Source organism: Myotis nattereri (assembly GCF_964212035.1).
Source record: "Myotis nattereri genome assembly, chromosome: X".
Classification (NCBI taxonomy): Eukaryota; Metazoa; Chordata; class Mammalia; order Chiroptera; family Vespertilionidae; genus Myotis; species Myotis nattereri.
In genome coordinates, this window is record NC_138078.1 from 109,863,867 (window position 1) to 109,884,486 (window position 20,620).

The 20,620-nt window shown below is 41.4% G+C and overlaps 1 pseudogene across 1 annotated transcript; it reads left to right on the forward strand.

The window, feature by feature from the left end:
* The first annotated feature begins 18,408 nt into the window (after positions 1–18,408).
* LOC308510913 (small ribosomal subunit protein uS11-like) lies at positions 18,409–18,865 on the forward strand (annotated as a pseudogene). The gene has a single exon. The product of its transcript is annotated as a small ribosomal subunit protein uS11-like (transcript).
* Positions 18,866–20,620: the final 1,755 nt, after the last annotated feature.

A 20,620-nucleotide genomic window follows, 5' to 3' on the forward strand; every position in this document is an offset into this window, starting at 1 on the left:
CAGGTGGGGGAAGTTTTCTGTCATTATTTCTTCAAAAAGGTTTTCAATATCTTGCCCTCTCTCTCCTTCTGGTACCCCTATAATTCTGATGTTGGTACGCTTGAAGTTGTCCCAGAGGTTCCTTACACTATCTTCATACTTTTTGAATCTCTTTTCTTTTTTCTTTTTCGGTTGGGTATTTTTTGTTTCTTTGTATTTCAAATCTTTGACTTGATTCCTGGGATCCTCTTGTCTGCTGTTGGATCTCTGTAAAATATTCTTTATTTCAGTCAGTGTATGCTTAATTTCTAGTTGGTCCTTTTTCATGTCCTCCATGGTCTCACTATACTCCTTGAGGGATTCATTAAATTTATCGGCGGTTTCCATAAAATTCTTGACAAACCTTATAAACGTGGCCTTGAACTCTATATCCAGTCGTCTGTCCTCCTCCGTTTCTGACAATTGTGACCTGTTTCTCTGTCTCCGCATTTTGGCTGCTTCCCTGTGTTGATAGAGTGGCCCTGCGCGCCAGGTGTCCTGTAGGGCCCAGTAGCTCAGCCTCCCCAGTTACCTGGGGTGGACACTCTTGGTGCACTCTTGGTGCCTTGGTTGATGTAGGATCACTGGGAGGAATTGACCTCCAGGCCAATTGGCTGTGGGAAGCAGCTGTGTCTGAAGTGGGAGAATGGTCCCCCTCTGACCACTGGGTACAGTGGCTCCTGGATCTAAGGAGGTGCTAATTCAGCCCCTGCCTGAGGCCTCACAGCTGGGCCACGAAGAGGCTCAGCTGTGAAGCAATGCAAGCCGCTGCGGGGCCTTGGGCCTTCTCTTGGAAGTTCCAGGTCTGGCTGGCCGGGCTGCAGTTAGGTAATTATCAGGTTGCAAAGGGCCGGGGCATTCACATGCAAAAGCCTCTGCCGCAGCCTGGGTGGGGCGGGGTCTCAGGGAGTCAAAAGGCCGGAGAAAGAAGCAATGGCTGATTCTCCGCGCCCAGAGTCGCGCGTCTCAGTGTCCTGGTAATGGCTGCAAGCACCTCTGAGGGAAATCCGCCCTCAAGTTCGCCCGCTGCCGCCTGACAGAGCAGCCTCTCCCCGTATGTGTCCTGGGTCCCCAGAGACTTCCCAGAACCAGAGATCAGAGCAGTCGGGAGCTTGTGATTCAAAAAGACAGCCGCGTCCTCAGGTGCCACCCCCTTTCCGCGCGCGCGAGCCGCCGCGTACCTCTGCACTCAGCCTCCGCAGCTCCTCTGGCTCTCAGCGTGCTTTTCTTTTCTTCTAGTTGTAGAAATTACACTCAGCCAGCCTTCCTGTTTTTCTGGACGATGTTTGCTCCATCCTTTGGGATAATTTTCAATTGCTGTGGGAGGCGACTATTTCCCGGTGTTTATCTATGCCGCCATCTTAGTTTCTCCTATCATCCATTACTATTATTGTTTCCTTTGATGCTCAAGTTGTCCTAGATTTGGCTACTCCCTCAAGCTGGCTACTGTGTCCTCATTCTTTGAACACTTCCTTACTTTCTGGTACAAGATGTTCCAGGCTCATCTGTACTTTCAATCAGCCATTTTTCTGAGGAGCCCTGGATCTCTTTAGTGGAGAATAGTATTTAGCAGCCAAATCTGGGCACTAGGTGTAGATATTCCTATTTTGCGTGTTGCTGCTTCCTGGCCCTCTCATAGTTTGACTTATACACTTTTACTCAAATGCTTACACACACATTCACACATTCTATCTATCTATCTATCTATCTATCTATCTATCTATTCTAATATATCCCATCTAACATCAGAGAGTTCATACTAGTTTTCACTTTTTTGGATTTGCAACAATTTATGACAATGAGAAATTTAGTTTCCACTATTCTTTATATGTTTAACCGTTTTATCAATAGTCCTGTATGTAACTGTGCTGGGAGGTTTCTTTACCTTTTTAAATAATAACTACCATTCATTGGCTGCTTATCATGTATCAAGCACTGTTCAATTTGCTTTACATCAAAAATTTTGTTTCATTCTCAGTATACCCTGTGAGACAAGCATAATTATGTCCATTTTAGAGAGAAAATTGAGGCATAGAGAGGGTAATTTTCTCAAGATAAGGTAGCTGGGGGAGGAGCATTTAACAGAGAAAACACTAAATGCAAATGACCTGAGGTAAGAGTCTATCTACCATGTTCAAGAAGGAGCAATGAGGCCTGTGGACTGGGACTGAGGGAAGGAGAGGAAGAGTAATAGAGGATGAAGTCAGAGAGGGACTTAGAAGCCAGACTGTGTAGAGGCTTGTGGGCCATGATTTTACCTTATCTCCAGAACAAGAGGGGGAGACACTGGAGAGTTATAAGAAGAAGAGTGACATAATGTGATGTACATTTTAAGAGGGTCACTGTGCCAGGCCAGCATGCCCTGACCTGGAATCAAACCAGTGACCTCTTTGTTCATGAGTCAATGCTCAACCACTAATCCACACCAGCCAGGCAATTTTGTGTTTTTTTTAAAACAAGGACCCACAAATTATATAAGCTTCAGGCCCTACATATAGAGTATGGCCCTACTCACACTCTATATTCAACCAGCAAGTCCAGATGGCTATACTGACACAATATAGCCATAATTCAACCCCTTCCTCCCACCTCAACTGCTACTACTCTGGCCCTAGCCACTCTCTTTTGGATTACTGCAATAGTTCCTGACTAGTCTCCCAACCTCTTCCCTTCTATAGTCTATTCCCAACATAGAAACAGGGGGATCTTTTCATAAAATAAATTATATTAGCCCTGGCCGGTTTGGCTCAATGGATAGAGCATCGGCCTGCAGACTCAAGGGTCCCTCCCGGGTTTGATTCCGGTCAAGGGCATGTACCTTGGTTGCGGGCACATCCCTAGTAGGAGGTGTGCAGGAGGCAGCTGATCGATGTTTCTCTCTCATCAATGTTTCTAACTCTCTGTCCCTTTCCCTTCCTCTCTGTAAGAAATCAATAAAATATATTTTTAAAAATAAATAAATAAATAAATAAATAAATTATATTATGTAACTATGCTGCTCAAAACTTTCCAATAGTTTCATGTCTCACTCAAAGAAAAAAAAAGCTCTTTGACACCATCCCTTACCATTCCACGCCAGCCACACCATCCTCCTTGCTATTCTTCAAACACACCTCTCAAGATTCCTCTTCACAGGTTTGCACTGGCTTCTGCCTCCCCCTAGAAAGTTCTTCCTTCAGATATCCACGTGGCTTTTTATCTCACCTCCTTCATGTGTTTGCTTAAATATCACGGTTTCAATGGGCCTTACCTTGGCCTCCCCATCAAAACTTTCACCCACTCACTGACCCATCCTCCTCTGCACCCTCGTTCCCATTTACCTTGCTCCCCACTTTTTCTCTTTCCCATAGTACATATCACTTTCTAAAACACTAGGCAGTATATTTATTAATTATATTTATTATTTTTCACTTCTCTCCTTCTAGAATGCTCACAAGCACAGGAATCTTTATTTTACTGACCTCTGTATCCTCAATACTTAGAATAGTGCCTGGCACCTAGTAGGCACTTAGTATTTATTGAATGAATGAATAAATGAATCAAGAGTGGCCCTAGTAGTGAGAAGAGAATATACAAAGATCCATAAATGAAAGAGTATATGCCTTATTCAAGCAACACAAAGACTCAAGGACAAAGATAAAAAAGGAGAGTGGCCCAAACTGAGGCTGGCAAGGCCAGCAGGAACCAGAAGATGAAGAGCCCAGTAGACCAGAGTAATGACACTGAACTTCAGAGCAAGGAAAATCCATTGAGGAGTTATAACCATGAGAGTGGTGTGATAATAGTTGGGAGAGATCATTAACAGTAATATAGGAAATGGGCTGGTGGGGGTAGGGTGGGAGAAGATGGGAGAGACCAGAAGAAAGAGACCAGTTAATAAGCTATTTGACTAGTCCAGCCAGTGTGGCTCAGTTGTTGATCTTCAACCTATGAATCAGGAGGTCACGGTTCAATTCTTGGTAAGGGCACATGCCTGGGTTGTGGGCTCGATCCCAGTAGGGGGTGGGCAGGAGGCAGCCCATTGATGATTCTCTCTCATCATTGATGTTGCTCTCTATCCCTCTCCCTTCCTCTCTGAAATCAATAAAAACATATTTTTAAAATTTTTAAAAAGAAGCTATTAGACTATAGTTGATAACATTATCTATCTATATCTACATCTATATCTATATCTATATCTATCATATATATATATATATATATATATATATATATATATATATATGGCTAATACACTAAGTGTCCATGCTAAGTGTCCGTCTGGGTAATAACGTCACATAACAACACCCGGCTTCCTCTCCCTAGCGACTAGCCTCCTTGCAATTTCTTCAGCCCAGGAACATGACTTGCTTTATAGCCAGGTGGAAACATTTCACACTTTAACCAAATGTCTGTGAAGCATTTTCCCATGCCCCATCTCATTTGATCCTCACAGAAGTCCTGGAGTAGGTAGATAGGAGACTCAGTGGAATCCTATTTTCTTTTCATTAGCCAGAAAACGGAGATTTAGAAACCTTAGAAACTTGACCCAACTGAAACGAAGTAAGAAATGGTGGACCTTAAAAATTACTTCAGGTTTTCTCACTGTGCAGAATATAATCAAACACTGCTGCAGTTAAATATTTTACCCTTTGTTCTCCCTGCGTGATCTACAATAATAATCTGCTTCATGTTGATATTTACTGCTGTATTGCTGACAATTATCTGAAAGAGAAGTTGGGGCACTTCACTGGGCTGGAAAAAGTTTAGCCAAATCAGAAAGCAGGTCTAATTAAGCAAGTTTGTTCTATATCTATAAAAGGCTAAGTTGACATGCACATGCATGATACATATAAAGCTCTTGCTGGTGCCAATAGCACACATGTGTTTCAATCTGTCATTGTCAATCATGAATTTGATTGACACTTTTATTATAGAGAAAGGGCGAATAGCGATATTAAAATATTTCTTCTAATTAATTTCCTTTCAGTGTGCACGAATTTGTGCACCAGGCCACTAGTATTTTTTAACTGAAACTTACTAAAAGAGTATAATTTAAATGTTCTCACAAAAAAGGTTAATATGTGAGATAATAGATACATTAACCTGGGGAATCCTTTCATAATGTATATCAAATCATCATGTTGTAAAGTGTTAATAGTTTACAAGCTTATTAATTATACCTCAATAAAGCTGGGGGAAATTATCATACAATAAAATGTGTTTTTAAAAGAGATTCTTGGGGTAGTCCAGACAAGAGGTGATAGTGTCTCAAGCTAATTTGGGTGGTGGCAATGGACATGTAATAAAGTGGAAAAATAATAAAAATATATAGAAAGTAGAATCAGCTCGAATGATGAACCAAAAGAAGAGGGTCTTTGATGAGAAGTGTGTGGTCATTTGGTTCACTGCTACAAAAGGTCAAGTGAGCAAGGACTAAAAAATGTCTATTGGAATTTAGTGACAGGGAAGTAATTAGCGATCATGTCAAGAGCATCCCCAAGAAATGGAGATGATGAAAGTCAGCCTGAGTACATTGACAAGTGAGTGCAATCTGAGGAAGTGGAGGCCACTTTGCATATCTACCATGCATCAAACACTTATAGGCTCTCAATATATGCCACTTTCCTCCCTCCCTTCCCTGTGATAATGACAGTGCACAACTGCAATGGTATTGCTAATTAAACTCTAGGTAAAGAAAATACGTGAAATTAAAATAATACCCTAAGTAGTTAAATATTTACTATTCCTTTGATATCAGATTAAATAAAACATTAAATTCAAAAATTGATGAGGAAAGCAGCTGGTATTGAATATTCAAGCTCCCAAAGGAACACATTAATGAATCATTTTTAAAGCTGGACAGCTTCACACTTATTCTGTTCAAAGAATAGGAACACAATCATTTCTCAATTATCATTTTATAAAATGAATATACTAGCTGTACCGGTTAATAATGCGGATGTTTTTCAATAGCTGGAGTTACACATATGTTGATATATATGCGATCTGATATGTATGCTATTTTTTTGTATTGACAACAAGCTTAAAAACTTCATATGTCAAATTTTCTGAAGGTGTTAACATCATAGATATTTTTTATGCTTAAAAATGTTGAATTTTGTGCGAAAAAAAAGAGCATTTGCGGGAAGTTTTAATTCATTATTTTATTTTGAAGAAAAGTGCTGCTGAAAGTTGTATACTTCAGAAAGCTTATGGTGAACATGCTCCATCTGAAGATACTTGTGAACGCTGGTTTAAACGCTTTAAAAGTGATGATTTAGATGTGAACGATAAAGAACGTCCAGGTCAACCGAAAAAGTTTGAAGACCAACAATTACAAGCATTATTGGATGAAGATGCATGTCAAACTCAAAAACAACTTTCAGAAAGATTACACGTTGCTCAGCAAACAATTTTCGATCATTTACAAGCAACGGGAAAGATTTTAAAGGAAGGAAAATGGGTGCTACATCAACTGAACGAAAGACAAATGGAAAACCAAAAGTCATCAGTAAAATGTTGCTTCAACGTCACGAAAGAAAGTCTTTTTTGCATCGAATTATGACGTGATGAAAAGTGGATTTATTCTGAGAATCACAAAATCATGGGTTGATCCAGGTCAACCATCAACATCGACTGCAAGGCCAAATCACTTTGGAAAGAAGACAATGCTCTGAGTTTGGTGGCATCAGGAAGGTGTGGTGTATTATGAGCTTCTAAAACCAGGTGAAACTGTTAATACTGATTGCTACTGACAACAAATAATCAATTTGAACCACACTTTGATCGTAAAATGATCAAAGTAACTTTTCTTCATGATAACGCACCATCACACACTTCAAAACCAGTTAAAGACACGTTAAAAAATCTTGCCTGGGAATTATTAGCCCATCTTCTGTATTTACCATACCTTGCTCATTCAGATTACCACTTGTTCCAATCGATGGCACATGCACTTTCGGAGCAACACTTCAAAACATACAAAGAAGTGGAAAATTGGGTCTCTGAAAGGTTTGCCTCAAAACAAGAAAAGTTCTATTGGGACAGTATCCACAAATTACCTGAAAGATGGGGGAAATGTGTAGCTAGCGATGGACATTACTTTGAATAATTTCTCTTGAAATTATCATCTTTTCTTTGGATTACAAAATCCACATTATTAACTAGTCAATAATTAGTCTGCATTTTTAACTGGTTGATAATTAATCTGCATTATTAACTGGTTAATGCTTAATCTGCATTATTAACCAGTTAATAGTTAATCAGCAGATGAGCGGATTAGAAAACTGTGGTACATTTACACAATGGAATACTATGCTGAGGTGAAAAAGAAGGAACTCTTACTATCTGCAACAGCATGGATAGAACTGGAGAGCATTATGCTAAGTGAAATAAGCCAGTCAGAGAAAGGTAAATAAATATCACATGATCTCACTCATTTGTGGATTATAATGAGCAACATAAACTGATGAACAAAAACAGATTTAGAGACAGAGAAGCATCAATCAGATGCCCAAACCTCAGAGGGAAAGTAGGGGAGAGTGGGGGTAAGGGGGAAAGATCAACCAAAGGACTTGTATGCATGCATATAAGCATAAGTGATGGATGTAGACAACAGGGGATGAGGGTGACAGGGGGAGTGGGGGGACAATGGAGCAATAAGGACACATTTGTAATACCTTAATCCAGTGGTTATCAACCTTCTGGCCCTTTAAATACAGTTCCTCATGTTGTGGCCCAAACATAAAATTATTTTTGTTGCTACTTCATAACTGTAATGTTGCTACTGTTATGAATCATAACGTAAATATCTGATATGCAGGATGGTCTTAGGCCACCCCTGTGAAAGGGTCGTTCGACCACCAAAGGGGTCGCGACCCACAGGTTGAGAATCGCTGCCTTAATCAATAAAGAAAAAAAACTAGCAAGTTACAATGGTCACAGTTTTCCTCTAAAAATAGTAAGGAAGTTGTCCTGCCAGTGTGGCTTGGTGGCTGAGCATTAACCTATGAACCAGGAGGTCACAGTTCGATTCCTGGTCAGGGCACATGCCAGGTTTTCAGGCTCTATCCTCAGTGTGGGGCGTGCAGAAGGCAGCTCTTCAATGATTCTCTCTAATTGATGTTTCTATCTCTCTCTCTCCCTCTCCTTTCCTCTCTGAAGTCAATAAAAAATTTTAAAAATAGGAAGGCAGTTTATGTAATTTGTGCCAGTGTGCAGAGGGGAAACCAGATGGTTTTGCCAGTAAACTTTCAGATCTCTGCTAGAATAGGGAGAAACAAATGGAAGGCAAACACAGTGACTCATGAGATAATCATTGTTTCAAATCAAGGTAAAAAGAAATAAAGTTAATTTCATTTCCAGAAATTTCATGTTCCCAGATTTTGGAATTACTTTTCAGTAATGACCTCTTCTGAAGTGTAATACTAGAATGTCATTTTTGGTATTCTTGAGAAGATGGCTACCGATGGGAAGGCAGACTGCAAGACAGTGTGAGAGTGAGAGAACGAAAGGAGAGTATGTGGACGTACCGAGAGTGTAAATTTGTGGGTGAGTGATAGCTATACTCCAGGGGACTGTTGAAGACTGCCGGATCAGGCTCCCCTAATAGGGCAGCCTCCAATGCTGCTGAAATCTCTCCCGGAGCGGCTGGCTCAGTCACGGAAACTGCGCCATCTTGAGTGGCTGATATTGGAAGCATATACATCCAGAGACCCTGCAACCACGGCACCCAGGGACCAGCTACAAACCCAGGAACACTGGATCTCAAGCAGCGCAAATACGTGGACTCAGACGAGCCCTGCTCCTCCTCATGGAAAGGTCAGATTTCACCTAAATAAAGGTGTGGTTTGTTATTCAGGTTGGAGAGAGGAATGCGCTCGGGGGAAGTCTGCGCCCCACAAAGTCCGAGGTCATTGGGGCCAGCATGATCCGAGAGTGTGGAAGGGGTCCTGCAGTGCTGCTGGCAGAAGGTAACTCTAAAAATCAGCCCATAGCTGGACTGGGTGCAAAAAGGCAGCCTCGGATTTTGCCAGTGTGCCGGTTGCTTAGTGCCAGAGGAGAGAGGACGTGCGGAAGAGACTTTGGGAGAATTGCGCACAGAGCTGGATGGTGGAGGTTGCGAGCTCGTGCACTTTGGCTCTTTTTTTCTCTCTTTAAATCCTTGATTTGATTATTAAATCCAATACATAGGATCGCCCAATTGGGGTCACTCATAGAGACTGCAGGGGAAAGTTGTTTTTGTGGAACCTGGGAATCAGAATGGGGAGTAACATTCAAAAAACCAGCTCTGGGGTAGTCGACTTTCCCAAACCAGAATTAAGTGCGATAGGGAAAACAAAACCTAAATACTGGCTAGAGAGGACTTATAGCCTTGGAGGTCAATCCAGAAATACTGCCACCCAGGGGCTGAACCACAAACAGACTCTTCTGTAAATACAAATAAAGGCAGTCTGGGAAACAAAGAAATACTGCTTGCTTTAAAATCAGGACTGTGGTTTACAACATGGAGGAACAGTGTATCGCAGGGAACACCAACACTCTCTTGAATACCTGCCAGGACTAAGTCATGCCAAACAGAAAAGTAGAGGAAGTGAAGGATCTTCACTACTATGCATTTTTATTTTTTTCACCTTTTACTTAAGAAACTAATTTTTTTTATTTTTTTCCTCACCTGATTTTACCTTTTTAATTACTACATTTTAATTTTTAACCAGTATTATTACTACTACCATTTTACCTTTATTTTTAAGTGTCATTTTATTTTCTCTTTATTTTATTTTGGGATTAGTGTTGACATTCTGTTTTCATCTTTCCTTTAGCATCATTTTACTCTATCTCAACTTTACCTTTATGCCAAAACTCTCTTCCTCACTTCTTCCCTTTTGTTGTCCTGTTTCTATTACTCTATTCCAGCTTTAGATTTTCCCTATTCCTTCTTTTTACGCCCTGTTAAAATTTCACCTTACTTATATATCTAACTAGAGGCCCGGTGCACAAAAATTTGTGCCCTCAGGGGGTGGGGGGGGTCCCTCAGCCCAGCCTGTGCCCTCTCACAGTCTGGGACCCCTCAGGGGATGACCACCTGCTGGCTTAGGCCCGCTCCCCGGGGAATTGGGCTTAAGATGGCAATCAGACATCCCTCTGGCAGCCTGGAAGCCCTTGGGGGATGTCCACTTGCCAGCAGGGAGCAGGCCTAAACTGCAGTTGGACATCCTTAGCGCTGCTGAGGAGGTGGGAGAGGCTCCCAACACCACTGCTGTACTGGCAGCCATCAGTCTGGCTTGTGGCTGTGCAGAGCTCCTCCCATGTGAGAGCGCCCTGACCACCAGAGGGCAGCTCCTGCATTGAGCATCTGCCCCCCGGTGGTCAGTGTGTGTCATAGTGACCAGTCATTCCCAGTCCTTCTGCTGTTAGGGTCAGTTTGCATATTACCCTTTTACTATATAGGATAGGGGGCTGGTGCATGGGTGGGGGCCAGCTGGTTTGCCCTGAAGCATGTCCCAGATCAGGGTGGGGGTCCCGCTTGGGTGCCTGGCCAGCCTGGATGAGAGGATGATGGCTGTTTTCAGCTGGTCACACCCTTTTCAGGTGGGGGTCCCCACTGGGGTGCCTGGCCAGCCTGGATGAGAGGATGATGGCTATTTGCAGCTGGTCACACCTCCTTCAGGGTGGGGGTCCCCACTGGGGTGCCTGGCCAGCCTGGATGAGGGGATGATGGCTGTTTCCAGCTGGTCACACCCCCTTCAGGGTGGGGATCCCCACTGGGGTGCCTGGCCAGCCTGGGTGAGGGGATGATGGCTGTTTTCAGCTGGTCACACCCCCTTCAGGGTGGGGGTCCCCACTGGAGTGCCTGGCCAGTCTGGGTGAGGGGATGATGGCTGTTTCCAGCTGGTCACACCCCCTTCAGGGTGGGGATCCCCACGGGGGTGGCCTGGCCAGCCTGGATGAGGGGATGATGGCTGGTTTCAGCTGGTCACACCCCCTTTATGGTGGGGGTCCATACTGCGGTGCCTGGCCAGCCTGGATGAGGGGATGATGGCTGTTTTCAGCTGGTCACACCCCCTTTATGGTGGGGGTCCATACTGCGGTGCCTGGCCAGTCTGGGTGAGGGGCTGAGGGCCGTTTTCAGGCTGGCGGGTGACTGAAGCTCCCAACCTCTCCTTTCTTTCTTTCTTTCTTTCTTTCTTTCTTTCTTTCTTTCTTTCTTTCTTTCTTTCTTTCTTTTTTATTCTGGGATTTATTTACCTTCTATGGCTGTCACTGGAACTGAGAGCCGGCTTTAGCTCTGAGGCTCGGCTCCAGCTCTGAGACCTTGGCTGCTGAAAGCAGGTCTCTGGGTTTGTTTGGGTTCTATACCTGAAATACTGTTGCAACTCCAGCTCTGCCAGCTGGCTGAAAGCATGGGGTTTGTTTAGCTTCTATATTTGCAACATTGTTTCTTAGAGTGCAGCTCAGAGGCCAGCAGCGGCAGGTGGGGAACCTTGGCTTCCTCCGTCACTGGAGCAAGCAAGCCTCCTGTTCACTTCAGCTGCCTGGCTGCTGGCCGCCATCTTGGTTGGCAGTTAATTTGCATATCTCGCTGATTAGCCTATGGGAAGGGTGGCAAAGTTACGGTTAATTACCATGTTTCTCTATTATTAGATAGGACTTCCAATCCCCTGTTCTAAGCACATATACACCTCTCTCTTCTCTTTCTTCACTATCCAAATCATTTTTCCCTCTGTCGTTTTGTTGTTTGCTTGATTGTTGATTAAATTGGTTTTTTTTATGCTTGTTTGTGAGATTGTTTCACTTTTTATTTTTATTTTTTTGTTGGGTTTTTTTTTTCGGTTTTTTGTTGCTTCTGTTTTCCCTCGCCTCGCTATTAGTTGTTGTTTGAAGTTTGCATTTATCTCTAGGTGTCTATTGCTAGCATTTTCTGGGATTAGTGGCTGTTCTATTGGAGTTTTCTCCCCATATAAATAGTTTCTTCCCCTCTTCTATTTCATTCTCTTTCTTTTCTTACTTTTTTTTTCCTTTTCCCAATTACATTTTTGAACTCCTTGTTTTTCTTTTTCTCTTTTTTCTTTTTCTCTTCTTCTTTCTTTCTTATCCCCTAATTCTCTTTTCTCTGGTAGTCACCTTTATTTGGGGTTATTAGTATCGTGAATATATTTGTGTTCAGTGCCTTGTGCATTCTGCCTTGTTGTGTTGTATTTTGTGCCTTTAAATCAATGCAGCAGAGAGAGAACTACATAACCAGACACCCGGAGAAGAGATATCATGGGGGACAAAGAAACAGCCCACATATGAAAGAAAAACAAGCATCACCAGAAAAGGAAGTAAATGACATGGAAGCAAGCAACCTGTCAGAGAAAGAATTCAGAGAAATGGTCATAAGGTGGATGAAAAGAATGGAAGACAAATTCAACAATATGTGTAAGAACCAAGAGGAAATGAAGGAGAACCAACAAGAAATGAAAAAATGACATCACTGCTATAAAGAACTCAATAGAAAGCATCAACAGTAGACTAGAAGAAGCAGAGGACTGCATCAGTGAGCTAGAAGACAAGATAGGAAAAAATACCCAAGCAGAGCAGCTTCTACAAAAAAAAATTAAAAAGCAGGAGGAGAGCCTAAGAGAACTTTGGGACAACATGAAACAAAACAACATCCACCTAATAGGGGTGCCAGAAGGAGAGGAAACTGAGCAAGGAATAGAAAACCTGTTTGAAGATATAATGACAGAAAACTTCCCTGATATAGGGATGAAAAAACTCGCACAAATCCAAGAAGCTCACAGAGTTCCAAACAAAATGAACCCCAAAAGACCAACGCCAAGGCACATTATAATTGAATTGGCAAACACCAGACAAAGCAAGAATCTTAAAAGTGGCCAGAGAGAGACAGAAAGTTACCTACAAAGGATCCCCCATCAGACTAGCAACTGATTTCTCAATAGAAACACATCAGGCAAGAAGGGAATGAAATTAAATATACAAAGTCATGCAAAGGAAGGGTCTGAATCCAAGAATACTGTACCCAGCAAGGCTATCAATCAAAATTGAAGGTCAAATCAGGAGCTTCACAGACAAAAATGGTCTACGGGAGTTCATTACAACCAAACCAGCAATGCAAGAAATGCTAAAGAGTCTACTGTAAAAAGAAAAAATAGGAAACAAAGAAGGAACGCAGCGGTAAAGAACAAAAATGGCGACTCACAAGTTTCTATCAATAATAACTTTAAATGTAAATGGATTAAATGCCCCAATCAAAAGACATAGGGTAACTGAATGGATAAGAAAACATGACCCATATATCTGCTGTCTACAGGGAACCCACCTCAGAAAAAAAGACCCACAAAGACTGATGGTGAAGGGATGGAAAAAGGTTTCTCAGGCGAATGGAAATGAAAAAAAACCTGGGGTAGCAATACTTATATCTGACAAATTAGATCTCAAAGTGAAGGACATAAAAAGAGATAAGGAAGGCCACTTCATAATACTAAAGGGAGCAATCCCACAAGAAGAAATAACTCTGGTAAACTTATACGCACCCAATATAGGAGCACCCAAATACATAAAAAAAAACTTCTGGAGGAGATCAAGGGAGAGATTGACAGCAATACAATCATAGTAGGGGACTTTAATACTCCACTATCACCATTGGACAAATCCTCTAAACAAAAAATCATCAAAGAAACATCAATCCTAAATGACTCACTAGATCAGATGGAATTAACTGACATCTTCAAAACATTTCACTCCAAAGCCACAGAATATACATTCTTCTCCAGTGCACATGGGTCATCTTCAAAGATAGACCATATGTTGGATCACAGGCAAAGTCTCTGCAAATTCAAGAAGATAGAAATCATATCAAGCATCTTCTCAGATCACAATGGCATAAAACTGGAAATCAACTACAATAAAAACAATCCAAAAAATCAAACACATGGAGACTAAATAGCAGGCTATTAAACAATGACTGGGTTACCAGAGAGATCAAAGAAGAAATAAAAAAAATCATTGCAACAAACAACAATGAAAACACAACAATCCAAAACCTATCGGACACAGCGAAAGCAGTCTTGAGAGGGAAGTTCGTAGCTTTACAAACCTACTGCAAAAAAAAACAAGAAACAATGATAATAAATTACCTAACCTTACAACTCAAAGAGTTAGAAAGAGAGTAATAAGAAAAACCAAGTGTAAGCAGAAGGAAGAAAATAATAAAGATCAGAGAGGAAATAAATGACATAGAGACAAAAAAAACCCACAAAAACCACAATACAAAAGATCAACAAAACCAAGAGCTGGTTCTTTGAAAGGATAAACAAGATTGATGAACCTCTAGCCAGGCTCACCAAGAAGCAAAGAGAGAGGACCCAAATAAACAAAATCAGAAATGAAAGAGGAGAAATAACAACAGACCCCACAGAAATACAAAGGATTGTTAAAAAAAAAATACTATGAACAACTTTACTCCAACAAACTAGACAACCTGGAGGAAATGGACATATTTCCTAGAAAAATACAACCTTCCAAAACTCAATCAGGAAGAATCTAAAAATCTCAATAGGCCAATAACTATGGAAGAAATTGAAGCAGTCATCAAAAAGTTTCCAGCAAACAAAAGCCCAGGGCCAGACGGCTTCACAGGGGAGTTTTACCAAACATTTAAAGAAGAACTAAAACTTATCCTCCTGAGACTATTCCAAACAATTCAAGAGGAAGGAACACTTCCAAGCTCATTCTATGAAGCCAGCATCACCCTAATACCAAAACCAGACAAAGACAACACAATGAAAGAAAATAATAGGCCAATATCCCTCATGAACATAGATGTCAAAATCCTCAACAAATCCTAGCAAATCGGATCCAGCAGTACAACAGAAAGATCATACACCATGACCAAGTAGGATTCATCCCAGGGATGCAAGATGAGACAATATCCACAAATAAATAAACGTGATACATCACATAAACAAATTGAGAGATAAAAACCACATAGTCATATCAATTGATGCAGAAAAAGCATTTGACAAAATCCAACACCAATTTTTGATAAAAACTCTCAGCAAGGTGGGAATAGAAGGATCATACCTCAACATAATAAAAGCCATCTATGACAAACCCACAGACAGCATCATACTCATTGGGAAAAAACTAAAACCAGGGGTCCTCAAAGTTTTTAAACAGGGGGCCAGTTCATTGTCCCTCAGACCATTGGAGGGCCAGACTATAGTTTAAAAAAAAAACTGTGAACAAATTCCTATGCACACTGCACATATGTTATTTTGAAGTAAAAAAACAAAATGGGAACAAATACAATATTTGTATTTGCATGTGGCCCATGGGCCGTAGTTTGAGGTCCCCTGACTAAAACCATTTCACCTAAGAACAGGAACAAGACAGGGATGCCCACTCTCGCCACTCCTGTTCAACATAGTACTGGAAGTATTAGCCATTGCGATTAGACAAGAAGAAGAAAAACAAGGCATCCAAATTGGAAATGAAGAAGTTAAACTGTCCATATTCGCAGATGACATGCTATTGTACATAAAAAACCCTAAAGACTCCATCAAGAAACTATTACTTCATAAACGAATTCAGCAATGTAGCAGGATACAAAATTAATGCCAAGAAATCTATGGCATTTCTATACACCAATAGTGAACTTACAGAAAGAGAGACTAAAAAAGCAATCCCGTTTACCATCACACCAAAAAAATTAAGATACCTAGGAATAAACTTAACTAAAGAGGTAAAAGACCTCTAGTCAGAAAACTAAGGGACATTGAAAAAAGAGATAGAGGAAGACATAAACAGATGGAAGAACATGCCATGTTCATGAATTGGTAGAATCAACATCATTAAAATGTCCATACTACCCAAAGCAATCTATAAATTCAATGCAGTCCCCATTAAAATACCAATGACATATTTCACAGACCTAGAACGAACTCTCCAAAAATTCATCGGGAATAAAAAAAGACCCCGAATAGCTACAGCGATCCTGACAAAGAAGAACAAAGTAGGTGGGATCTCAATACCAGGTATCAAGCTGTATTACAAAGCCACTGTTCTCAAAACTGCCTGGTATTGGCACTAGAACACATATAGATCAATGGAATAGAATGGAGAACCCAGAAATAGACCCGAACCAATATGCTCAATTAATATTTGACAAAGGAGGCAAGAACATACAATGGAGCCAAGATAGTCTCTTCAATAAATGGTGTTGGGAAAATTGGACAGATATATGCAAGAAAATGAAACTAGACCACCAACTTACACCATACACAAAAATAAACTCAAAATGGATAAAGGACTTAAATGTGTGACAGGAAACCATAAAAATTCTAGAAGAATCCAAAGGCAACAAAATCTCAGACATATGCCAAAGCAATTTCTTCACTGATACATCTCCTAGTGCCGTGGTCAGCAAACTGCGGTCAAGAGCCACAAGCAGCTCTTTGGCCCCTTGAGTGTGGCTCTTCCTAAACCTTAGGAGTACCCTAATTAAGTTAATAACAATGTACCTACCTATATAGTTTCAGTTTAAAAAATTTGGCTCTCAAAAGAAATTTCAATCGTTGTACTGTTGACATTTGGCTCTGTTGGCTAATGAGTTTGCCGACCACTGTTTAGGGCATTGGAAACTAAAGAGAAAATAAACAAATGGGACTACATCAAAATAAAAAGCTTCTGCACAGCAAAAGCAACCATCAACAAAACAACAAGAAAGCCCACTGCATGGGAGAACATATTTGCCAACGTTATCACTGATAAGGGTTTAATCTCCACCTTTTATAGGGAACTCATACAACTTGACAGAAGGAAGATAAACAATCCAATCAAAAAATGGGCAAAGACGAGGCCGGTTTGGCTCAGTGGATAGAGCGTCAGCCTGCGGACTGAGGGGTCCCAGGTTCGATTCCGATCAAGGACATGTACCTGGGTTGCGGGCATGTCCCCAGTGGGAGATGTGCAGGAGGCAGCTGATCGATGTTTCTCTCTCATCGATGTTTCTAACTCTCTATCTCTCTCCCTTTCTCTCTGTAAAAAATCAATAAAATATATTTTTTAAAAAATGGGCAAAGGACCTAAATAGACACCTTTCAAAAGAGGACATTCAGAAAGCCAAGAGACATATGAAAACATGCTCAAAGTCACTAATCATCCGAGAGATGCAAATCAAAACAACAATGAGGTACCATCTCACACCTGTCAGACTGGCTATCATCAACAAATCAACAAATGACAAGTGCTGGAGAGGATGTGGAGAAAAAGGAACACTTGTGCACTGCTGGTGGGAATGCAGACTGGTGCAGCCACTGTGGAAGATAATACGGAGTTTCCTCAAAAAGTTAAAAATGGAACTCCCATTTGACCTATTGATCCCATTGCTTGGACTATATCCCAAGAAACCAGAAACACCAATCAGAAAGGATATATGCACCCATATGTTCATAGCAGCACAATTCACCATAGCTAAGATCTGGAATCAGCCTAAGTGCCCATCAACAGATGAGTGGATTAGAAAACTGTGGTACATTTACACGATGGAATACTATGCTGCTGTAAAAAAGAAGGAACTCTTACCATTTGCCACAGCATGTTTGGAACTGAGCGCATTATGCTAAGTCAAATTAGTCAGTGAAAGAAAAATACCACATGATCTCACTCATTTATGGGTAATAAAGACCATTATAAACTGATGAACAAAAATAGATACAGCGGCAGAGCAGCATCGAACAGTCCTTCAAACTGCAGCGGGAAGGCTGGGGCGGGTTGGCGGGATGGAGGGGCGGTAAGAGATCAACCGACGGACTTGTGTGCATGCATATAAGCATAACCAACCAATGGACAAAGACACTGGGGCGTAAGGGAGGCTAGGGGAAGGTTAAGGGGGGGGAAAGGAAACAAATGTACTACTCTTTGTAATATTTTAAGCAATTAACAAAAAGAACTGAAAAAAATAAAAACAGTGCTGTATGAAAAAAAAAAAGAATGTCATTTTTGTTTTAGGCACAACTTCAGAGGTGTTGAAAGAAAAATATTCCCAACACAGGCCTGCCTCTCTCCGCGGATGTGGCTGTATGGTGCAGTCTGAGACCGGCCCGAGCCCTTGACCTTTTCAATAGATGGAGAAAATATATTTTTTTTCCCCTTGACCTTCCCCCAGCCTCCCATACCCCCTTACCTCCTTTGGAACCCCCTTAAGTAAACCGTCTTTTCTTGGGCGAGTCTTAAACTCCTTGGGAAAGCTAAAGGCGGTGTCTTCCGCGAGCCCTCGCCCCGGTGACCTCGCCCCAGTGACCTCAGAGTACACTTCCGGTGACGGTGACGCTAAAGTGACCTGTAGCCCCGCCCTCTCCCATCTCTCTTTCCGGTAGCAGAGTCTGGACCAGACATGCAGGAATGGCACCTCGCAAGGGAAGGAAAAGAAGGAAGAACAGGTCATCAGCCTCGGACCTCAGGTGGCTGAAGGAGAAAATGTATTTGGTGTCTGCCACATCTTTGCACCCTTCAATGACACTTTCGTACATGTCACTGATGTTTCTGGCAAGGATACCATCTGCCGTGTGACTGGTGGGATGAAGGTGAAGGCTGACTGAGATGAATCCTCTCCATATGCGGCCATGCTGGCTGTCCAGGATGTGGCCCAGAGGTGCAAGGAGCTGGGCATCACTGCTCTTCACATCAAACTCCGGGCCACAGAAGGAAATAGGACCAAGACCCCTGGATCAGGGGCCCAGTCAGCTCTAAGAGCCCTTGCCCGCTCGGGAATGAAGATCGGACGGATTGAGGATGTCACTCCCACCCCCCCCCCCCCAGCACCCGCAGAAAGGGGGGTTGCCGTGGTTGCCGTCTGTGAATAGGACTCCTCAAATTATTTTCTGTTAATAAATTGCCTTTGTGTCCAAAAAAAAAAAAAAGAATCCCAAAGTTGGAAATAAGGAAAAAAAGGACACCATGTCACATTGGGAGGTATTAAAAAGGCCACCAAGGATCATAAAATTATCCAAGGAAAAGTACCTTTTTTTATTGTTTTATTGCTTAAAGTATTACAAAGGGTATTACATATGTGTCCTCCCCCCCCCCCGCCCTTGGCAATCCCCTGGACTCCCCTACCCCCAGAAAAGTACCTTTTGTTTGACACATTGTTTACTATTGACAAAGTCTGGACTCTGTGAGGTTACCTGTTGATTTGTAGATTTGTGTCTGGTAGAAAAGACAAACCCAAGGATTATGGTTTCACTGCCCTGTGGAACATTAACCAGTTGTGTACTTAACCTAGCAATTTTGTACATTTTCTTTTTTTTTTTTTTAAATATATTTTTATTGATTTTTTACAGAGAGGAAGGGAGAGAGATAGAGAGTTAGAAACATCGATGAGAGAGAAACATCGACCAGCTGCCTCCTGCACACTCCCTACTGGGGATGTGCCCGCAACCAACGTACATGCCCTTGACCGGAATCGAACCTGGGGCCCTTCAGTCCGCAGGCCGACGCTCTATCCACTGAGCTAAACCGGTTTTGGCTGTACATTTTCTTTTACCAATTTCTATAAATATCCAGGTCCCCATATGCCCTTGCAGCCAACTTTACCATTCTGCTATCTCCCCAATCAATGAATTGAGTATCAGTTGATGTGTGTTCATGTTTTTTATATTTGTTTGAGTCATCTTGTAACTATTTTAAAATTACTTTTTGACAGTGGAATGTAATCTCTTTTTTGCTGAGTAAAATTTCTCATAACTTTTAAAAAAATAGTTAATCTGCATTATTAACAGGTTGATAGTTAATCTGCATTATTAACCGATTAATAGTTAATCCACATCATTAACTGGTTGATAATTAATCCACTTTATTAGCGGTAATAATGTGGATTTTTTAATAAAAGAAAACATGATAATTTCAAGAGAAACATCAAAAGTAATGTCCATCGCTAGCTACACATTTCCCCCATCTTTCAGGTAATTTGTGGATACCGTCCCAAAAGAACTTTTCTTGTTTTGAGGCAAACCATTCAGAGACCCAATTTTCCACTTCGTATGTTTTGAAGTGCTGCTCAGAAAGTGTGTGTGCCATTGATCAGAACAAGTGGTAATCTGAAGGAGCAATACAAGAAAATAGCATACATATCAAATCGCATATATATCAACATAGTAACTCCATCTATTGAAAAAAATCTGCATTATTAACCAGTACATCTAGTAAATTTCTGATTAGTCTGCTCCCAAAATGGAAATGGCCTTTCAACATAATAATAAATGTTTATTGTAAGAAATTTAGGCATTAACCTAGTATATAAAGAAGAAAGAAGATACAGAGTTTCAGTTTTCAACATGAAAAATGTTCTGGATAGATGGTAGTGACAGTTGGGTAGCAATGCAAATGTACTTAATGACAATCAACTCTACACTTAAAAAGGGGGGATATATGGTGATGGAAGGAGACTTGACTTGGACTGGTGAACACACAATACAATATACAGATGATGTATTATAGAATTGTACCCATGAAACCTATATAATTTTATTAACTAACTAGAGGCATGCATGGGGGGGGGGATGTCCCTCAGCCAGGCCTGCACCCTCTCCAATCTGGGACCCCTCAGGGGATGTCT